The sequence below is a fragment of the Electrophorus electricus genome, chromosome 12 (assembly GCF_041902795.1).
Source record: "Electrophorus electricus isolate QZ-2024a chromosome 12, ASM4190279v1, whole genome shotgun sequence".
Lineage (NCBI taxonomy): Eukaryota > Metazoa > Chordata > Actinopteri > Gymnotiformes > Gymnotidae > Electrophorus > Electrophorus electricus.
The window spans coordinates 9761881-9783636 of NC_137508.1; the positions used below are offsets into that span (position 1 = coordinate 9761881).

The 21756-nt window shown below is 42.1% G+C and overlaps 1 protein-coding gene and 1 long non-coding RNA gene across 10 annotated transcripts in view; both read right to left on the reverse strand.

Moving 5' to 3' along the window:
- Nucleotides 1–21756, reverse strand: part of lrmda (leucine rich melanocyte differentiation associated) — a 194122-nt gene that overhangs the window by 106138 nt on the left and 66228 nt on the right. The window lies entirely within an intron of this gene.
- On the reverse strand, nucleotides 1006–8619 carry LOC113583640 (uncharacterized). 3 transcript variants are annotated; one of them, XR_003411323.2, is made up of 3 exons: nucleotides 6977–8619; nucleotides 1406–1476; nucleotides 1006–1292 (listed from the first exon to the last, which is right to left on the reverse strand). It is a non-coding gene; the product is annotated as an uncharacterized LOC113583640 (long non-coding RNA). The 3 variants fall into 3 exon arrangements; XR_014126268.1 differs by lacking the exons at nucleotides 1006–1292; nucleotides 1406–1476 and adding exons at nucleotides 1492–3418; nucleotides 3501–3666; XR_014126269.1 differs by lacking the exons at nucleotides 1006–1292; nucleotides 1406–1476 and adding exons at nucleotides 1492–3666; nucleotides 4744–4826.

Consider the following 21756-nt stretch of genomic DNA (forward strand, 5'->3'; position numbering starts at 1 on the left):
AATGACTTCCACAGCAAGTGGATTTCATTTGATTTATGATGGCTGGCGAGTTTGCATTTTATCAGTTCATTCAGTCATTATTTATGCTGATGACCAATTTCAATGGGTCGCTATCATCTAACTCGCTACTAATCAAAGAGAATTAGGGTTCACTGCATTATTTAGGACCTACTAATTTATCTTCAGAACAAGGCTAAAGAATAGTTGCAGCCCTGCCTGAAATACACCAATGATTCTAGAGTTTAAAGGCATGATTACCATTAAGAGGGTCGAAGCACCCCGAGTGACACAATATACATGCACATGGAATCTGAACTCCATACAAATTAAGTGCACAGTAGTATGAAACACCTTTCATTAAATGTAGACAAAGGTGTTTCCATAAGTATAATTAATTGCCTTTAAAATGAGTTCTGGGGAACACAACAACAGAATTTAGAGTTTGTGCAAAATGTAGAGTCAATCAGACCTTTAGACTTCCACAAAAACATATTACATTCAGCCAATGATTGTACAGTAACAGGTATATGAGTGTAAAAGCAACTGGCTTATCTGAACAGTAACAACAGGTACAGCAGTAAAAGCAAATGACATATCTGTATGGTAACAACAAATAACAGTGTAAAAACAAAGAAGCCAACAGGCTGTGCATAGATGGACGCCTTGAAATAAAAACAAAAAATGACCCAAGTTTTGGCAGACCAAGGAAGATCAGATACATACCATATAAGAGCTATAACAGGATACAACACTTACAAAGTAGATTTTTCATATCCAAACCTGGCTGAGGTGGATGGGGTGTGCGTTAGAAGAACCATTTTCACCCAGTGTGCTGTAGGATTAAAGGTGGACATCAGATAAACCAGGCCTGTCATGAATACTCCTTTGTAGAATCTTGAGAATATGCATCTTTAATTTTGTTTTTAATTAAAAAAAAAAAAAAAAACTGGTACAGAATTTTATAAATACCGTACCCAGTTTGACTCACAGTCAATCCCAGTATGTTATTTACAGTGATAACATCCTCTGTTTATTGATTAACAGGAATCAATGTGACCTGCTGCACAGCATATGACCTAAAACCATACAGAACAACCCCTACTTCACATAATTCAAAGTCAAATTTATTTATATAGCACTTTTTACAACAGCCATTGTCACAAAGCAGCTTTACACATTTCCGAGTCCAAGCCCCCAGTGAGCAAGCCAAGGGCGACAGTGGCAAGGAAAAACTCCCTAGAGCATGAGGAAGAAACCTTGAGAGGAGCCAAGACTCAAAGGTCGATAATAACCTGTGATTTAAAAAAAGTCAGTTTAACTTTACTCAGCACAGAACATTTAAGAACAGAACTTCATATGTCCAATGGAAAAAAAGTCCTTTATCGTTATCTAGTATAATACTCACAGGGTAGTATGCCCCTGACGTCTAATAACAGTGAAGGGGAAGGATTCCAATGTAAAAACCACTCACACTGGCTAGAGAGTGACAGTTAATATTTAGATGAACTACCAATTTACCACAGAACCAGTGCAAACATGACAGCAGTTTATGACTTAAATCTATCTTGTGTCTTAGCCTGCCAAGGAAAAACAACTGCATTCATTCAAGTTTAACCTTCATAAGACCACCATCACAAGAGCTTTTTGAGGTCACAAACGCAAATGGTCTTTTATAGTCCAACTTATATTTCAGTAAATTATTCCAGTGTGGTGTGGGCGTTTCATCAAAGTATGACATGTCAGACAGAGTGTAAACAGTGGAAATGTAATTCTCCACTTATGTATAGCACCCTCAGTGGAGAAAAGATTCCCAAACAAAACATAACAACATATGAATCAAGACAATGACAGAGATGAAAAATGCATTTCTCAAGCATGTGACAAGCCCAGTCCTGATGACCAAACTCCATTCTTTACCTGCTCTTTTTTGCTGATTTGCTGTGTGATGAATTTCATTTAGGAAAGCAAGAGAGGCTAAACAATTGTGACATGTTTTTATTGATTTGTATGGGACATATGCATGTAATCCTGTTTATAAGTAAACTGTGGCACAAGCGAATTTGAGCCACTGTTTTTGTGCCAGAGGGAAACTGCAGCCAGTGCACAGGGAGGTGAAACACAGCAGGGTTGGGCAGAAAGAGATGTGGGCAGCCCACTGGAATCTAAGAACCTGTATTAAGATTTATTGGTGGTGGGATTTTTCAGGGCTTAAGCATTATTCATAGTATACCCTCTGTGTCTGGGATTGTTTATAAAATGAGACAGCTTCAGCTGAGCTGGAACTCCAGCAGGAGGGCCTGTGCCTCTTAACATAGGCCCAGTTCACCCCTACTCACCCGGCCCCTTGATTAGCAAGCCTTTCCCAGATCCTTGATGAATGACTTAGTCAGAAAGACAGCATGCACAACAACTCCAGCGTTTGAGCAGCTCTCTCACGTTTACAAAGAGGAACCAATTTCCCTCAGTCAAACTCATCACTTCATAGCTCACCGTTTGTCACGCTGCAAAACAAAGCCATCATTTGTGTTTATTCTAATTCACCTACAAAAGGGAAAAGACAAATGAGTTTAAACTACCACTTCACAGTCGACATGATCCATTTTACACGATGTAGTCAACTAACTCCAGTCAAGTCTAAATGAACGTTTAAACTCTTTTCCATAAAACATGCCTAGTTGATAAGAGAGTAAAGACTGGGTGAAAAATACACCATACAAACTATATAGCTGTTTGATGGCAGCTCCTGTTTACAAAAGAGATACCTATGGTGACTCTAAAAGCCCTGTAAGGTTGTTTATTCAGCGATTTCCACAGCCACACATACTTTACTTGCTCTTATTAAACAGAAACAGGAGAATCACCTTCAGGTTTATTAATGATGGTCCTCTGGATGAAAGATGCCTGCAAAAATTCCCAACATCTGTTTGCTGCGCTCACTTCTCAGCGGGGCTGCACCTATTCCTCATGCTTAATGATGCTCATCCACTCTGCAAGTTTTACGGACAAATGTGTATTTGGCCACATTCATCATCCTGAATGAGTGTTCTTGATGAGGCGACTTCTGGCCTGCTTTGCTCGTTCTACTATACTTTAACAAATGACAACCTTCTCCACGTGGTTTTCATTTGTGAGATATATGGCTGTATGGTTGCACATTATATATATATATATATATATATATATATATATATGAGTTGGCTAAGGGAAATTGTCAACAACGCCTACCCAAAATTCCTCATCAAAAGTAGCCAAAGTACCACAGCACCACTAAAGCATCAATTATGTAATGCCTTTAGGAGAGCTATCCAGAATCATGTCAGTTCCATGGCCGGAGTCCAAAGCCCTGATGATGGGCATTATCTACGAACTGCCTTTTCCATTGAGTTTAGCCTCACCAGTCATCCAGAGCTGCACATCCCTGAGGACAAACATGAAAGGGCTGTGGAAGTGTATATGGACCAAGAATATGTTGACTTGAACAAACAACATATTAGTCATACATATCATCCCTGCTGTTGAGCCTAATAAATCGGAGTTGCGTTTGATCTCCAGCTGGTTATGAATTCAGAAAGTGAATGGCTGAACCAGACATGAGTTAAAATACCAGGACACGGCGTCTGCTTTCTCAAGCCTGGGAATCAGCTTTCGGCTCAGCTCCGGGGAAATCTGAAAATAGTAAATAAGTCATAAATAGGGTCATTACAGTAAAAGGCTGCATCAGAGGCTGGGGGCGTTCTCCGGCCATACAGAGGGAGAGTGCTAGGAAAACACTGATGTGAACAATGGACAGGCACTACCATCACAAACTACAAATACAGTGTAGAACACAAGCGGCAGCACACCAGAGCTATGTCAAAATAAGCCTTTTCATCGAGAAACTTTGGCAAGTTGTTTTGTACTGTTTTTTTTTTTTTTCAAATAAAGAGTTTCAGCAAAAAAAATAATACTGCAAATGCTGAAATTGAGAAACTGTTTTTTTATAGGTTGCTACATAAATCCATTTCAGTACTTTATTGCCAATCATTATAGTGCTTTACAGAGCGTGTACAGTATAATACTGTAGATACAATGTAAGACTGTTATCTCTACCACCACTCAAACCTTCTTGGTAAGAGGGTGACCTTTTGTGGACCCATAGCCAGGAAGTGCCTTTGTACTCGTAGCCAGGAAGTGAGATCTGGCTTTCATGCAATCACACTCAGCCATTCAGGATTGGAAGTGTGTGGACGGATGGCGTCATTGAGCTAAGCCTATTTAACATACGCTTTTGCAAAACTATCTGTCCTGCAAACAGCTTTGGCACCTCAGCTGGACTGAGGGGACTAAATCATATCTTTGAAGGCAAAACAGACATAGCATGAGGTCCAGGCCACAGCTGAAGCTCTTGACAAGCATAAACATGAAGCAGCTATTTATCCGTGTCTCCAAAAATTCCCCCCACTGCCGGCCCACTGGTCCTCCCCCTGAGTGTCGGAACAGGTCACATGGTGTAATATGTCACCGGTAATTATTTATTACGCACGTCATGAACAGTGCTCTCTGGGATTGGATGGGTAGGTGTTAATTATTCCCACTTCACATCGTGACCCAGTCTAAAGTTACCTGCCTTGATATCTGTGATGCCAGGTTTGTTCTGCCCATTATGAGAGCGAGCTATCTTCTAGCCAGGGTAGAGTGTGCTCAGTAGCGAAACATTATGTAGTGCATTACAGCAGACATGTGTCTACAAGGGAGGCCCTGTACCTCACAGTTGATATGACACCTTCAAACAGTAGAGCAACAGGCGATACAGCCGAGACTGGAAACCCAAACACCCAACTGGATATCTACAGAGAAATACAAGAGGTGGCAAAGCTCTTCAAAACTATTTCCAGTGCAAAGACATAGTAAGGTACAGAACATAATGTCCCGAGTATCGTGAGAGAGGCCTGTCAGGGCGCCGCCTCTGCGCTGGCCAGCGTGTATCGAGGGAAGAGGTCGCCCAGTCGAAATTCTGAGTGACAGAAGCACAACTTCAGGCAAAAGCTGCCGAGCCATGCAGACAGCCCTGTCCTCTGAGGTGTCGGGCATGTTTCCGTATGCACATCATTAGACACTACAGCTCTGATGCAGCATTTCACTGCCTACGTCTAATGGCTTCTGGGTTGGAACACTGCTCCAGCTAAGGGGGTTTGGTTTCTCCACTGGTTTTCTGGTTGATTACCTTTTGGTTAATATTGCTATTTCCTTAAAGTATCTTTCTGTTACTGTTGGAAGAATTGGCCAAGCTGCACTACATCTCATAAGGAAAACTAAGAACAGCACTCATATGTCATAAGTGTTACTTATTATTATGGGCAACTTCTTTAACTGAAGCAACAAATACAATTTCAAAGCAAAACATGATGGCAGTGAAGTTTATTTATTTGTATTTGGTGCTATTTAATGCAAATGATAAAAGATCAAAAACCACATTACTTCATTTTTGTTTGGCCAATGTAACAACAAAATGCGCGCACACACACACACACACACACACACACACACACACACACACACACACACACACACACACACACATACACACACACATACACACACACACACACACACACACACACACACACACACACACACACACACACACACACACAAAAATCAGTTTTAAGGCAACCCAGGGGCTACAAGTGCAAGACTGTAATATGAAGCATTTATAATTCATGTGTATTTGATGTAGTGATATGTATAAACTTCATAAGAATTTTAATGGGGCTGAAGCAATAAAAAAGAAAGAAAAAAAACTTTGAGATGGTTGTTTTCTTTTTTCACAGAATTATTTTGGAAGCAGAAGGAAAAACTTTTAAAGTTAAGTTCTGCAATACAGCTTCTGGAAAAAAAGCAGGAAAAAAGTCATTTCATCTTTTTATTTCAATGCCTTATTGATCTTGGTTCTGGGATCTTATAGAGGCTATTAACTAGCCCTGCTACTGGCTGCTCTGTTGTGTCCAATGCATTCAACAAGGGAAAGCATTTTCATTGATCAACATCTTTGCAAAGCATATAAATAAAGATTGATAATACACTTCCACAAATCCCAATAACAATTAGACCTTAATGAAAAACTGCTATAGTATAAGAACAGTATTATGGACACTTTTAATATTCCACTACAGAAAAAAAAAGCTTTGTAGTTTTTAGCCATGTAAAATATGAAGATGAAATGCATAATCCAAGATAGTGTTTTGCCTGTGGTAATATAACATTATAACATTAATCTTTTAGTGATAGAATTGCATTTATGTGGCTTATATAGGTTATTGAAATGCAGTAACCTTTCATCATTGTTTTTCCTTAAGGAAAGAAATGAAAATTAATGGCCGAACACTTGCAGGCAGACCAGCCTGTTTTTTAGCATCTGTCAATACAGTGGTACAAGCAATGGAAATAATTGCAGAAAGTAGGACCTGGATGCTAATTTGCTTTCCTATTAGAAAATCCCTCCCCTTTTCACTCAGTGTTCATGGTGTGCTGGTTATGCCTCCACTGCAGGCTTATTTGAATCAACTCTGTGTCAGGTCTAATCAGAGAGTGAGAACAAGGAGATGGACTAGGAAGGCCGGCCACTCCGAGACCAGGAGAGAGGGAGGAGGACGCGTGAGAGGAGAAAAGACAAGCCCTGTCTACAGCCTTCACAAGGGCAGCACGCTGGAAGCAGGCTCACCCCTGCAATCCCTCAATAGATGTCACGCTATGGAAACAGACTCATTTCAGTAGGACAGGGAACTCAACAGCAACATTACTGACTTCAATGAGCTTTTCTCTGATTACATATGGCCATCATACAGTACAACTGTTTTTCAAATCTCAAAGAAGTCCATGCAAGGGCTTCACTATCACTTCACTTTGTAGCTTCAGTATCATTAAAAAGCAATATCATAGTTATTAAATCCTGTGAAAGAACAGGACAATAATACCATGCATGCAACAAAGAACTAACCTTCAATTCACTTTTTTTTGCCTTCAGCGTCTTCTCACCTCTTCTCCATCACTTTTCCCCCCTAAACTCTCAGTAATTCTTCACCCATCACACCTATTTTCTACCCTGTCTCACTGACAGAGGCTTTGATAGCTTACACCCCTCAGGTGTCAATCAGCTCTGACGGACAGGCTGACCCTGCCCCCAGGGGAGGGTCTGACAGGCTAACAGCACTCTGACAGTCATCTTGAAGGCAATGGCTCTGTATTATCCTTTACATTATCTCCCATGCTCTCCTAGCGATAAAGTGCAGGCTCCAGAGGAACACTAGAACTTCAGCTCAGAAATACTGCAGCCTCCGATTATGCCATGTGGGATGAAAGGCATATTTCATAGTGACGGTACTCCCATTTTTCATTGACACAATACACTTTCCATTCATTTTAGTTCACTGTAGACCCGCCTGGATTCAGAAAGACTGCTTAGAAGTGGTTTAGCTCACCCCTAGTATCAGATTGCTGGTGACTATTTATCTGATGATATATTTTCCTTTCTGAAAGGCAAAGAGATTCCTTCCACAACAGGAAGGACACTGATAAGGCATTAGAGATTTGCTTATTTTGATTTAAAGCCATTGCATTTACTCCAGTACATACTTTATAGCTGGGTGTGACCACAAGTATGTTTCTGGGCAAAATAAATCACAACATGTCAGAAAACCATGCATTATATGGCCCCAAACTGAGACCTATTTATAAATATGAGACATTATTGTATTGTGAAATTTAGTCCCAGCATGTAACTCGTCTCTACCTCAATGGCCATAAATAGCATCGCTTGCACAAATCCCTTCCAAAGCACTCGCTTTGCTGAAATGTAGTATGACATAAATAAGTTATAAGCAGATTTGTTTTATTAGCCAGACATTTTTAATAATCGTGCCCTACAGCATTAGTGCGTGGCAGTGAAGTGAAAAGGTCAAACAGCACAATGTGAAATATGTAAGAATCATGTTCCAAACAAAAATTAAAAAAGGAAGACAAGAAGAAGAAAAGCAAGGAGAAGTGCCTAGAATCTCTGTTTTTGACAGCCACATGATTTAAAAATTGGAGCAAAGTAATTCCTCCCCACAGAGATCCACTCTTCAGTATTAGCCTTGCTGACAGCAGTAACCCAGTCGAAACCCTGTTTCTTCATCTTCCTGTTGATTAATGAAACCAGAGAACTGATGGCTCTCACATGATGTAGTGAGCGGCGTGTAGGCCAGCCAAGAGGAGGCTGTTATTCTGGGCCTGCTGAACTAAACAGCCCACTAGTGCAAGTGCTCATAGCTGCCTTTTCGCAGTACAGTCAGAAGCCTGTGAGCACGGCTCACAGCCTGCGTGGAAACACAGTTGAAGGGTCATGTAAACCCACAGGCGAGGCAAAGGCACGGAGTAAAAAGGCGAAACAATCAGCCCCTCGAGCCGAGGCTGCGTTCGCCGAGAGAGCGCACTGGCACGGTTCCTCCGTATCCCCTCCCGCCTTGTTCCTTCTACTGACAGAGCAGAACAGGAGACGGGGAGAAATAGGCCTTTACAACGTGACACTCTATTCAGCCGTGCCAAATCAGGGCGGCGTGGCGTAGTGCCTCCCCGTGCGGCGGGGGGGTGGGGTGGGCCGTAATGGCACAACAAGGCTCCCAGCGCACAATTGAGCCCCGCACCTCTTGGCCTGTCATGAGCAGCTCTCAGATGCACATCATATCTGGCTCCATAGCTTACGCTGTGTTCAGATCTGACGCCTTAAGCTCGAGACAAGCCTTTAGGTCTGGATCCCTCCACCCGGCACTGTCGGAGCCTCCGGTATTCCTCCCTGCCAGGTAGTGACTAGCTCCACTGGGGGGTTTAAGAGGATGTGCATGCACTCAAAAGACTACACAGAGTGGGACAGGAGGATAAGTGAACCCCAGTAAACAGCATTCTATTAACCTGCTGGGCTCCCAAAAGGAAGCTGTGCTGGGTTAAACAAACACCTTGCTGGCTCAACCTGATTTGTGTGGTTTCAGTCCGATAAGCTCTACACTTCCACTTGAAAAAATGTGTCAGTGAATTAAAGACACAGTCTTTAATGTGAATTTTGTTGCCATCTGGACCTTGCCTACTCATAATCTCATAATTATGGGGAGAATGGCCAAGCAAGATAAGGAAAAAGTACTCTGTCACTGCCTACCTACCATGTAAAACCTACCATGTAAAATTAGTGGGCATAGTGGCAAAACTGGTGAATCATATAGTCTAAAACAGACTCAGTTTACCCAAATCTCATAAATGCAGAATTAATATCTCAAGAAAAGATGTTCATTGGAATAAACATCTGCAGTTCTAAAAAAGTGTGTGTGTGTGTGTGGTTGTGTGCGTGCATGTGTGTGTGTAATCCTTTTTCCATTACAAATTCCTGGCCCCATTTGTCTGCGTTTCTGGTAAACAGCAAGGTTGCTGTATTTAAGTGTTCATCAATGACCCTTTTTAACCTGAACTTTGAGTGACCCTGCCTGCCTCAGTGACCCTGGCAAAGGTCGCAAGATAGAAAAAAATTCTGTATAAAATATGAACCCATCCGCCCACAACCCCCTCCCCAGACCAAAAGAATCCAGCCCCTGCCGACACTACAACCACACAGCCAATCAAAGCCTTCTGGCCATCGTGCAATTATCTCTCTACTATAGCATAGGTGGACTGTGAACCAGTAACCCCACTAACCCTCCACTTCTGGCTCCTAAAATAACCCACAGCAGTGTATGGCTCCTGCATGGACGTAAGAGAGGAAAAAGTGGATCTATTTTCTCTGACGCATCTAAGATCATGTTACATGCTGTGCCAAATCCAAAAGCTGAAATGATAGGGCTAGATTTTCACCTCCCACAATGCCAAGGCAGAAATTCTTGTCATTATATCAATTTATTTCAATGTCATTTGTGTGGGCTAAAAGTTTGTCTAATTCAGTGAAAGTCAGAATGACTGCCATTGGATATGACTTTACTGTTTTTTCCAACCCACCAACCAAAGGAGGAAAATCTGGAAACACCCTGCATGGAGATGAGGGCTACAAACAATATGAGTGGCAGAAACAACAAAAATATCAGTAATTTGTCATTTCTGGAATGGAAAAGTGCTTGGAAGAGTTCTGGGAAAATAAAAGCGCAGCATTCCAGTGCAGGGGGACACTTGCCAGGTTCCACCTCGCACGGCGAGTCTCCCCCAGGCACTAAGCTCACAAACACAGTTTGATCTGCTGTACTTCTGGATCTGCGTCTGGAGGGCTGTTCCTCATGGTGACAGTCCCGGAGGGAAGACGAGAGTATCGCATTCTGTTGGGCGTGCTCCGTCACGCCATGGCGGGCCATATGCTCTCTGTTCGCCTGGAGCCTCACTGCTGCCATCGTACCAGCCTGCTCTGGCTACTAACCACAGCAGCTGGCTGGTGTGCTCCCCAGCCGGGAGTGCATAAAACCCCCCGTAAACAACATAGGAACGAGGGGCTCACTACTTATTCCCCACCGCTTTAATAGTATTTTGCAGTGGTAAGGGGAAGAAACCAGAAGATATTTATAGTATAAGGTGTACTGCGTGATTTTCATGTAGGGGTAATTGGGGTTGGATCACTACAGTAGGGGTCATGATAGTTCTCGGAACATGTGAAGGGTGTTTTGGGAGAACGTCACACATAGAGGACCTTCAATGCGTCCGGACATGCTCATCAGTGTGGGTGTGAAATTCAAACAGACTGATCCAGGGCACGTTCAGGATTACACCATTCCCCCTCCCTCTGTGCTCCTTCCAAAGCACAATAGGCTGCCTGTGAAGGAGCAGGAGTGAGCCATTAGCTGCGCTGAAGTGCCGATTCATAGCTGCTGTGGGAAAAGCAAGGCTGCTTTGGGCATGGATTATCAAGATCACCTGGCCAACCTCCCTCAGCAGGTGCCTGACCCGGACATCAAAACCCCCCACAGCAGAAGGGTATGTCAGTCAGAGTATGTTGGCTCTGCCTCATCTCCCAGCAGGGCACAATCTAACAGCCCATCCGCCCATGTCTGGGATTTACAACACACAATCATTTGTATCAGTGATGGTTATTGTAGCGTAATCAACAGATGGAAAGATCTGTTGGATAGAAAATTGTAGTAAATCTAATCAACAAAGTAAGAGAAAATGCACTGTGTCTCTGCTGTTGTATGCTTTCCACTGAAAACACAATATGATAAAACAATAAGAAATATATGATCCTTATATTCAAAGTATATTCAAATACATTCAAAATTAAGATTGACAATCTTATGAGTGAAAAGTCTGATAAAAGATATATATTGATAAAATCATTTAAGCACTTGAGAGCAACAAATAATCACATCAATCTCCCATGTGCATCTTTTCTAGCTCTGACGTCAGTCAGCATTAGGTTTAATTACGCAGTGGGGCTAACTGAGAGAAATGTGCTCTCTTCAGCTACATCCCACGGCCCTGACACATTACTCAATAGGGCCTTCAGGAACAATGCAACCAGTCCCATCGACCACCTCTCCCAGCCAGGCAGGAGTATCATTTAGCCAAGAGTGATAATTAGATGCAGAATTTACTGAAAACTGTCAATGGCCGTGTCAATAGAGGGACTCTCAGCATCCATCATCCTGTGAATCAATGCCAATTTTCGTCTATGAATTCAAGAAAATGATAGCTTTCAAATAAATGGCCAGAGAGGAAACGTGAGACTCCTCGGGGAGGAATGAAACAGCTCAATTTCTCCCCCCCCTCCGAGTTGCTGGACGACCGCCGTGCTCAGTGGAAAAGGTCACAGAACATTATGGGCGAAGTATCTCCCAAACAAGATGTAGAACACAAGAGGGACATGCCAGGCTGGGTCAGGGTGGCCTAAGATGAGGCAGATCCCCATATATCTCCACACTGACAGATTTAAAGGCGGGGTCAGCAGGTGCTAGACTCAGCAAGCATTGAAGGTCAACAACATGGTCCGAACATTAAGAATAAATGTAACCGTTGCGTCAGAAAGAGCAAATGAGCGGTGGGCTATGTTGGAGGTAATCTTCGGAGGGGTGTAAAGATCAGTGAGGCCCGGCTTTCAGCAAGAAAATGAAAAGCACTTAGCCAATAACGAGAGCCTAATGAGGATCCCTTTAACAGCAGCCACTTTCACTCCAATTGGAAAAACATTTGTCTAACAGTAAAACTCAGATTAATGTATCATTTCTATTGTGAGTTTGGGTTTGATATTAACTATATAAATCAGGCTGAGGTTGGTGTAATAAGGTTCAAATCTGTGAAAATAGCACGGTAGTGTGTTGAATGATAAAATGAAGTGGTGGTAAAAATAGTGCCCTATCCCATTAAAGCTATAGAGCTTTATGTGTGAGCATTTTATAGGTTTGGGGTGTGTATACGTTTTGGCAGTGGAGACATACTACTTCATTTTGGCTTGACAGGTCATTTAATACCACAAAATTACTAACCCCTTGCAGGACAATTACTTTTCCAGTAACAAACATTTTCAAAGGTCTCTAAATGCAATATAAAACTTTAGAGTCTGGGTAAGTTAAAGTTTCAACTCAATCACAGTGTCCCAAGACACAAGAAGCATGCTCAATGCACACTTAAATATAATGCTAATATGTCTCCAGATCACGCTGTAATGGCAGCAAAAACATTTCCCTGTTCTGTGACTTGCATCGTTGTGATGATATGAAGGAACAGCTCTCTCCTCTGCATGGAGATATCTGAGAGGGAAGCAGTGACTGCCATCACACTAAACTATCATAAGTGTCGGGGCTCTTAATGGCGTGATGAGCAGACAGGTTTTTTTTTTTTTTATGGCCTCAGTCTAGACTGGGCTGGACCCCGTGACAGGCGGGTGAATGTGAAGAGGCGAGGATTCATCAGGGGGCAGAGTGCCTGGAGCAGTCATATTTAATCCTCATGACGGCATCCTCCCCATCAGCTCTCCACTGACAGTAGCAAAAGAAAATGATTTGTGCAGATCAATCACTTGGCTCATTGGCGGCCGGTGGGGGCTGCTGCATGTTTAAAAGGCCCTGCTGACAGACGGTCTCCCGCCGCCTGATTAAAGGCTAGCGGTGTCTCTCTAACCTTTCATTTGAGGGATGATTGTCGCTGAGTGACAAATACTTCTCTGTTGCAGTTCAAGGCAAGGATATTGACATTCAGATTCACCAGGCGCTCTCAGGAACAGATGTCACTATTGGCAAGGAGGCTTGACAGCAACAGCAGGTATGGCAGGGCTCAAGAGGGCTGGCAAACGTGTGCCGTCGGCCCCTGGCGCTGACAAGGCTCACAACAAGTGCGTGCTTTTACATCTCAGGGCTGGCCCTTGCCTTTCCCTGCCTTGCAATTACCATCAAATCACATCTGCCTACTGGACCCCCGGTCAGCCCAACCCTCACCTTGACTCGCCTTTCATTTTGCATGCCACAACCAGGGGGCAGCAGCAGCAGGGCTGGAAGGGGCCCACGGGCGCATCTGCACCAGCCGGGTCTGAGGCACGCGTGAACACACGTCCCGGCCACGGCGGGCGAGGGGGAGGCGGCCGTGGGTGCTGCGCCTAATGCTCTAATGTCATCTCTGCTGGCAGCCATGTAAAAGGGAAGTGGTGGTAACAGACAGGATATCAAAGTCAATATGCCTGTTGTGCTAAGCTCATCCCTCTGTCCCATCTGAGCTGCCAGCTCCCTGAAAGCCCAGCGGAGCCATCACACACGCGAGCCCGCCACGCAACCCAATACGCGAGAGCAAGCGACGGAAAGAGAGAGAAAATGAGTCAGACAGAGAGAGAGAGACTTTCAGATTAGACAGACTGGGAAGTAAAGAGCTCTGCTGGAGAAAAATGGGAGGCAAATATTAACAATATTCCTGCAACATTTTGACCTTAATGGTCTCATGGTTAGAAAACGCTTATTTAGGCCTTCATGCATGGTGTGACATATTTGCTCCAGTATAGTAAATTAAGTGGTGGTTAAATGAAGAGTTCCTACATAGTAAAACTGTATTTTGGCAGCTACATCACAGTATAGGCAACACACATGCTTTGCAGCTGTCAGTTACTGAAACTTCAGAACATCCAGCATAAAGCCAAAAGATAAAGATAGATAAAAGGCCACAGCTAAATCCATCGATCCAATATTGGGTTGCAAATAGCAGTGAGCAGGCACTGCAGGCTCTAAACACACACAGATATACAGCCATCAAAGCTGGTCTACAGCTATATACAGCCATCAAATCTGGTATAGAAGAATAGATGACATATAAATCTAAGTAGATTTCAGGAGTGCAGGAATAAAAACACTGCAATAAGGAATAAAAACTAATTCTGCAACAGGTCCCTTGCCTCTGTCCTCCTTTGAGTCTAACTCTACACATGTGTAAATTTATAGTCGAACACATACACATAGCCCTAGGCTACATTCACATTACCAACCTGAAATGACTCAAATCTGGGTTTTTCTGCCTTAATGTGACACAAATCTGATTTTTTTTTTTTTCGGGGCTGTGTGGACACACAAATCTGATCATTTCAAATCAGATTTGAATCACTTTCATGTATAGTCCTAGATCTGATTCGTGTCTGATTCGTGGCTATGCTACTTGAATGGGAAGGGGCAGATTGGATTTCATGTGGCTTTTTGCGTTTATGCATCTGCTTAGCGCTGTCCTCGTCAAAACAACAATGGAGGAGAACAAGAGCAATGGCAACAGTACCCGTGTAACGGGTAACGGGTAAAGGAAAAAGCTAGCCGTCCGGCTTTTGCTTTGGCCTCTCGACTTCTGATACTTCTAATGAAGTATTTTAATACCATGAGTCATCTCACAAATATAGCGATTTTTGTTGTTGGTGATTCAGGTTACGTGTGAAAAAAACATGTCAATGTGCCATTTCAGTTGCCAGATGTGTTCACAGTACAGTCAGGTACAGGTTTCTTGCAGTTATGAATGTAAACTATCAACAAAGGAAATTCAGATCTGAGAAAAAAAAATTGAATTAATCATTGTGATTTGCAATGTGAAGGTAGCCTTACTTTGCACATAGCATTAAAGTTATAGTCTTACACTTATATAGGCTTACTCTGCACAGTCTCTTTCTTTGCATAAAGTAGTGTGAATAGTAAAGTTTCCTCTGTTTATTTCATAGCATGTTACAAAGAGGCTTGCATACAAATACATGTTATTCCGCTAAACCATGAAATCCAATGCAATTTCTGGCATTTCTTGTGTACCATATTATCACATATTTTCAGAGCACAAGCCAAGCTAATGGCAGTTCCTAGGAGTTAAGTGCCTGTGGTACATGTCAGCTTTGTTCCTCTTTAGTACTGGCAGTCAATTAACACTTTCAGGAGAAAAATAACACCTCCATGACAAAAAGCAAACCAGAACACAGAACTCCCTGGCACCCATACACGAGAGATAGGTTCCACGTGCTTCACACAGCTTGGTTACTTAGCTTAAAAATGGTGTCTCTGCAGGAACACTGATTTTGCCTCAAAACATTTCACGAACAGCAGAAATATTTGACTGAGGCTGAATGAGTGAGCAGCACTCATGTGTACCTACACATGAGGAACACAGTACAGCAACCAACAGGCTACTTTCCATGCACACAAGCTCCAGCTTAAACAAGAGCTTCAAAATGGATATGATACCCAGAAATAGGAACCAAATGACCACAATGCAAATGTCATGTTCATATCATATTTTAAAACACTGAGTGTGGTAATTGTTGAAATAAATGCACATAATCATTTCGGGGGAGCCGGGGAGTAGTACGACTCAGTGAACTCTTGCCAAGAAGCTTCAGTGGAATACAGCTCTCATATGAGCCCTGCATTTGTGCACAATTATCCCATCTTCCTCCTAATTGAACACTTAAAGATGAAACATTCGCTCGTGTCTTCATCAGACAGAACCGGCTGTTGAATATTAGTGATGACACAAGTAACTCTCTGGGGAGAACTTTACTTTGTGCTGTTCTGTGGCATGAGTGGAGACTGCAACTCGCCCTTTGCCTCAAGCATTCAACATCTACCGTTAGTCCATTAGGTGTTACGCAGTCTGTGTAATCCAACCAATGGGGGGCTCTGGTGATGCACACAATATTAGAGCAACAATTTTCCAACATCAGAGAGCAATAATATTCTCTCTAAATCAAAAAGGTGCACTGATCCAAACTATATGTTAGCCCAATTCTCAAAGTTTATCCTATATAGATCACTTCTTGCTCATGTTCTAGACAGTATTTATAAGACAATACTTTTGAGATCCAGGGAAAGTATCTTAACATCAACATCATTACCTAGTGATTTATGCCTGTTGTAACTATGCCCTGTGAAATGTTTGCATTAATGAGCTATGCGTATCCCTTCTCAACAGTAAAACACATTCTTTGTGAACTAAGACTGAACCATCGTTAAGTTTAACAAGTGTTGTGAAGTGCAATAACTTCAGTGGCAATATTACAGGGCAAGGCTGAGCAGGGCAGGTGTAGCTGAAGCTGCTCACATGCTCAGGTAAACAAGGCTGTTTGGGAGTACCTACAAAGCCCTTACTTTGTATGTATGCAAACATACATTTATGTATGCAAACATACATAAAACAACAAAACACCTTTGGCAAAACCCCAATATTCAGATGAACACATGAGACAAAACAAATGTACAAAGTTTGCGTTAATGCATAAAGTCTTTCAAAACAACTGATACATGCATACGCACAAACAATCCTCATCGCATTAAGAGAAATGCCTGTCTGTCTTGATGATGGAGAGGGCAGTCATCCCATATTATCAGTGTCAGTCACTGCAGTGAACAGGCAGCAGCTGCTGTAATTCCCTGCCACTATCAGACTTGATTCAGTCCCGAAGCAGCAGCGTGTCCCGCACATCACATCACACAAAAACCACCTTGGGTGATAAAGGTACTTATAACCCTACATATATTTATGGACACCATTAAAAACAAAACCACTATAAAGAAAATAGCTGACTGTGGAATAAAAAGCCCGAAGGACCCAATTTCCTCCTGAAGCACCTGATGGACACAGTGACAAGCAGATTGCTTTCCTGCACCAATTCTTGGAGCATGTGAAAAATGGGGCCGCATGCTGGTATGTGGTCCAAGATGACTCATAAATCTTCCTTTATCTCCTTCGTGGTGTTAGCAGAAAAGGATGAGTTGCTTTTTTTCCATCTCATTCACATGTCTATCTGTCTGTTATCCGTGCCCTTGAGCAAAGATTACTGATGCCCTGCCTTTGATATATGACACATCGCACAGTGCAGCTTTTCATCCAGTGAATTAACCCAGAAAAAAATGCAAACCTGACTGCCATCAGCTCCCAGGCTTTTTCACTATTCTTTTGTGCTCAGGTCCCCACCCCCCACCACTGCGCCACCAAATATTGAACAGCCAGGGCAGAGAGCATTATGGGTACCCAAGTTGGGTGGCAAATTGTTTATGTGACCTCTGCACATCTCTGCATTTTATAATCTACTCTGTGTCGTCCCCATGTCATCCTCTGAACAAATTGAGCCTGTCACTTCTAGGCTGGCTTTTCTTTCAACTGTTATTATTTATTTCTTGATTTTCGGGGAGAAAAGACAGAGAGGGTGGTGCCATGTAGGAAAGAGACTGTAACGTAGTACTAATGTAATAATATAAACAGCACCAATCATAATAGTGTAAGATATTATATTGCACATTAATTACATAATTACATTAATGTTCTTCAAAACAAAATATTTAATAAGTTCTATAGCTATTCAGATTAAAACAACCACATTGAAAGTGTTTTCATTATCAAAACTTACATAAGTTGCTCTTTTAGAATGGCTGTTTTAAATGGCACCGGAATTATATTAGCAATTGATTGTTTATATTTTTAACAATAGTTTCAATTAGTCTGATTTCAGAATGAAAAATGGCACTGACCACTTCATTTTATTGAAAAAAAAAATGTATAAAATGATACATTAACCAATTACTAGAACAGCTCACTACCCTGCACATTATTCCTCCCTGAAGAACATGACTTCATTAACCCACATCTAATCCCTATTTACATTTAGAGGCTTAAATGAAACTAAATAAATTGCTTATAGTTCAGGCTAACTATATGTGTATTAATAAAGGGCATAAGGCAATACAATGATCTACACATCATTATCAAATTTAAAGTAGAAGTCATGAATAAAATATTAGGTCACTGGGGAAGTCCTAGGCAGTACAGCAAGACATTACCATAATAGACCAGCTCATGATCTGCTTCCTTAACACAGTCCTTAACCCAAATAAATGTATTTCTGGCCCAATGAGAGTGAATCCATTTACCAGACTGAAAATGTTAATATTCCTCATGTTAAATTACAAGCATGATGCATCATTATTGGACACACTGCCATGAAAGTTTGCACATATAACCTTTTGTCTGGCCAGCCATCACATTCCAAAATCAATTCACCATCAGCATCTGTAGAATTGGCAACTCAACAACTTATTACATTTGTTATATTGAGCTCCATCTGGCCAGGGTCATTTGCCTTTTTAATTTAGTTGTCTTACGCCCTCTAATTTGTCTCACATTTACAAATGGTGTCGACCATCGCACCAATCTGTAGCCCATCAGCTGCAGGAAATATATTTTCATACAAATATGCCAGCAGTCAGCAGCCATAAATTTGCTGAGCAGTGTTATTAATAGATAGTAACAGATGTTTACTGATTGTTGATTACCAGTCATGTTGACCAGAGAAATCTGTTCATAAATGGAATGGTATTTATTGTGCCCCAGAACACAGCTCTCTCCTTGGCAGGACAGAGCACTCTGCCAGCTCTCTGTAGTGAAGCACAGAGACAAAGTCAGCCAGTTTTCCCTCTGAGGTACAGCAGCATATGTTCCACTGCTGAGAATGGCACACACATGCAGAGGATGGTGCACCGCGGATTCATGGCACTGTTTAAGGCTTATTTGTGTCCTGCTCTCTGAGCGCAAGAGGAAACAACTGTTTGGCTGCTGACACCTCGTACGACAACGCAAACAGTTGGGGAATTATGGCATGCCACTCAGTTGTCACTCACCGTCAAAGACTGCAGTCACCGTAGCAATTAATCTTTCAGTTAGTAGGGTGGCAGGGTAGACTGCAGAGCAGGGTCGTCCCCGCAGGTCACGCTGAACTCAAACTCTGCTGCGCAAGGGCATTTCTGTAAGTGCAGGGAAAAGAGCTGCCGCCTACATGTGAAGTTCACCTGTTCTGTCACTCCATCACTCACACTGCCGCTTTATGGCGGAAATCATAGCCGTCACATACCCAACTCATGTGATGACCTTAATCTCAAGTTCACTCAGACAGGTAATAAATAAGGAATATGGGAAACTCTGTCCAAGTTATATTAATGTGGTAAAATGATAGCACACAGCTAGGGACAGAGACCTTCAGGCGAAGATTTGCTGCGTTCACAGTTATGAGTTTAACAAGGTACTCTCATCATTTTAACGTGGCGAGGAAGGGGGCTCTTTCAAAGAGGGACAAACCACAGGAAAATTACAGATAAAAAGTCCAAAGAGCAGTGCTGAATCCGACCGCCTCTTAAAATAGTAATAATATCTGTGCACAAGCCTTATTTACAGTCCTAGCAGAGAGTGCTGGACAACAACTTGCAAATACTGACAAGTTCTAAAAGTTGAAGTGAGCTGTAAATAGCTCTGTCATTCCATCCGCAGTGTTATATTGCTAGGACACATTTATCATACCAATGCAAAATCTTTATTCTTCCCAAAGGGCAATGAGGGACACAGCAAATTAATCAAATGAACAAGATGTGCTCATGCCATAAATAGTAAAAGTGGGTTCTTTTTTTTGGGGGGGGGGGGGGGGAATTCAGTATTGTTTTTCTATCCCTGTAAGGGTTATGTCAGGCCCTGGGAACAGTTTGTATCCTCCAATAAATTTTTACAGTTGCTTCACCTGCCTGATATCCTTCAGCCATTTCCTTCAGAAGCTGTCAAACACGCCAACTATAATATATGGCCCTTCCAATGAGAACAGCTGTAGCCATTCTCTCTACGGCTTCTTGTATCCTGTCCTGCATGAAATAATACATCAAGATTAATTGATTTCCTGTCACTCTTAGAGAAAAGAAAATTAATTTTCATGTATCTTTTCCCCTAACCCAGCATATGAATTTTGTACATGGCAAGTAATTTAAGTTTTTTAATTATTCATGAGAGCAAAAAACATGATGAAGTGGGCTGCTGATCGCCTCAAGGCCGCAGTTCAGCCCTGAATCTGCATCCAGACAACAACAGCACACCCTAACGCTTGCATTAATAATATATGTATGTACATACATCTTAGTTCAACAGCTATTTCTCTCAGAAGGACCTGGGAGTCGAGGGTCAGCAGGCAGCGGTTTGACTAATGCGACTGGAGTGGTTTGGTTGTAGGCAAATACACGCAGCGGATACCATCTCAGAAGGGAAAAAAAACACCATCTTTTGTAAATCCTATTTCCAAATGCACGGCTTACATTGTGTGTCAGTGATATTGGTATTAATCATCATATACTAAGACAATCTGCAGAGGCAATAAGGCATGGTTGGAAGGCACTAATTAAACAAGGATATTATCACTCCAATCAATCTGTAAACTTCTTAAAATAGCATTGCTAAAACATTCCTTGTGCACTTTCAAAGCAATGATTATTTGAATAAATAACCTCTGCAGCGCGTTGAAGAGAGCCTTTTCAAATATAAATAATCATGATTAAAAAAAAAGAGGGGGAAAGAAAAAATGAGTATGTATGCTAATGCAGAACCATGCCAGATAGATGTTTGAAAGACACAGCATGTGGAGGGATGATTGAGAAGCTCTCAGGAGTGCCTAAGCAAAATGCCATCCACTGCATAACCGAGCAGTTTGAAAGTGCAGGGCCAAGTGGAGGATGCCATCTTCCTGCTGCCAAAGCCCTCAGAAGGCCTGTCAGCCCGGCCAGCCAGAGATTGATGTGCAAGCCTAGCACTGTTCCTCGGCATTACATGCGACATGACAACCATGATGAATGAGAGCCAATTATATTCAGGAATAGGTTGTTTTTTTTCTAATACGTTGCCACCAATCACCAGAACGAAGTCTGGTGGGGAGGGGCTGTCTTAAGAAAAAAAACACCCCATGAAAACTTGATCAAATTGAGGCACAAGTAACCCAGAGGCTGCAGACAGCCTTGTGCCCTTGTGGCAGAGCTGAAAACGCATGAGCTCTGAAAGGAAAGGCATCTTTACAGCGAGATGCTCGACCTGATAAGCAATACACAAACAGCAACATAAAAGTACTTTTGACCCCTAGTTTTGTCAGGGACTGCGGTTAGCATAAAGCTAATTACAGAGTGTGAGCAGTGCGTATTTTAATCTTTTTAATGTTGTGAGTGTGGGACTAGTTAAATTGGTCTGTCTGGCAAGAGGCTCTAATTATTGTAAGAGAGCCTAATTAGCATTTAATGGAACAGCAGAACAACTGCGGCAAAAATTGCACTAATTCTCCAATAACAGTGTTCACAGTGTGCAATCAAGCTGCTTTGCAATACAATGAGAATTAATAGCATCACACCACAATGGTAAATCCTACAACTCCTGCTGAGAGCGTTAAATCATTTTTCACTGCACACAGATTGTTCCCATCAACAGCAATTCCCAAGAATGTGAATAAGAATCCCCCATTAATATCATACAGTTCAAATTATGTGTAATTTC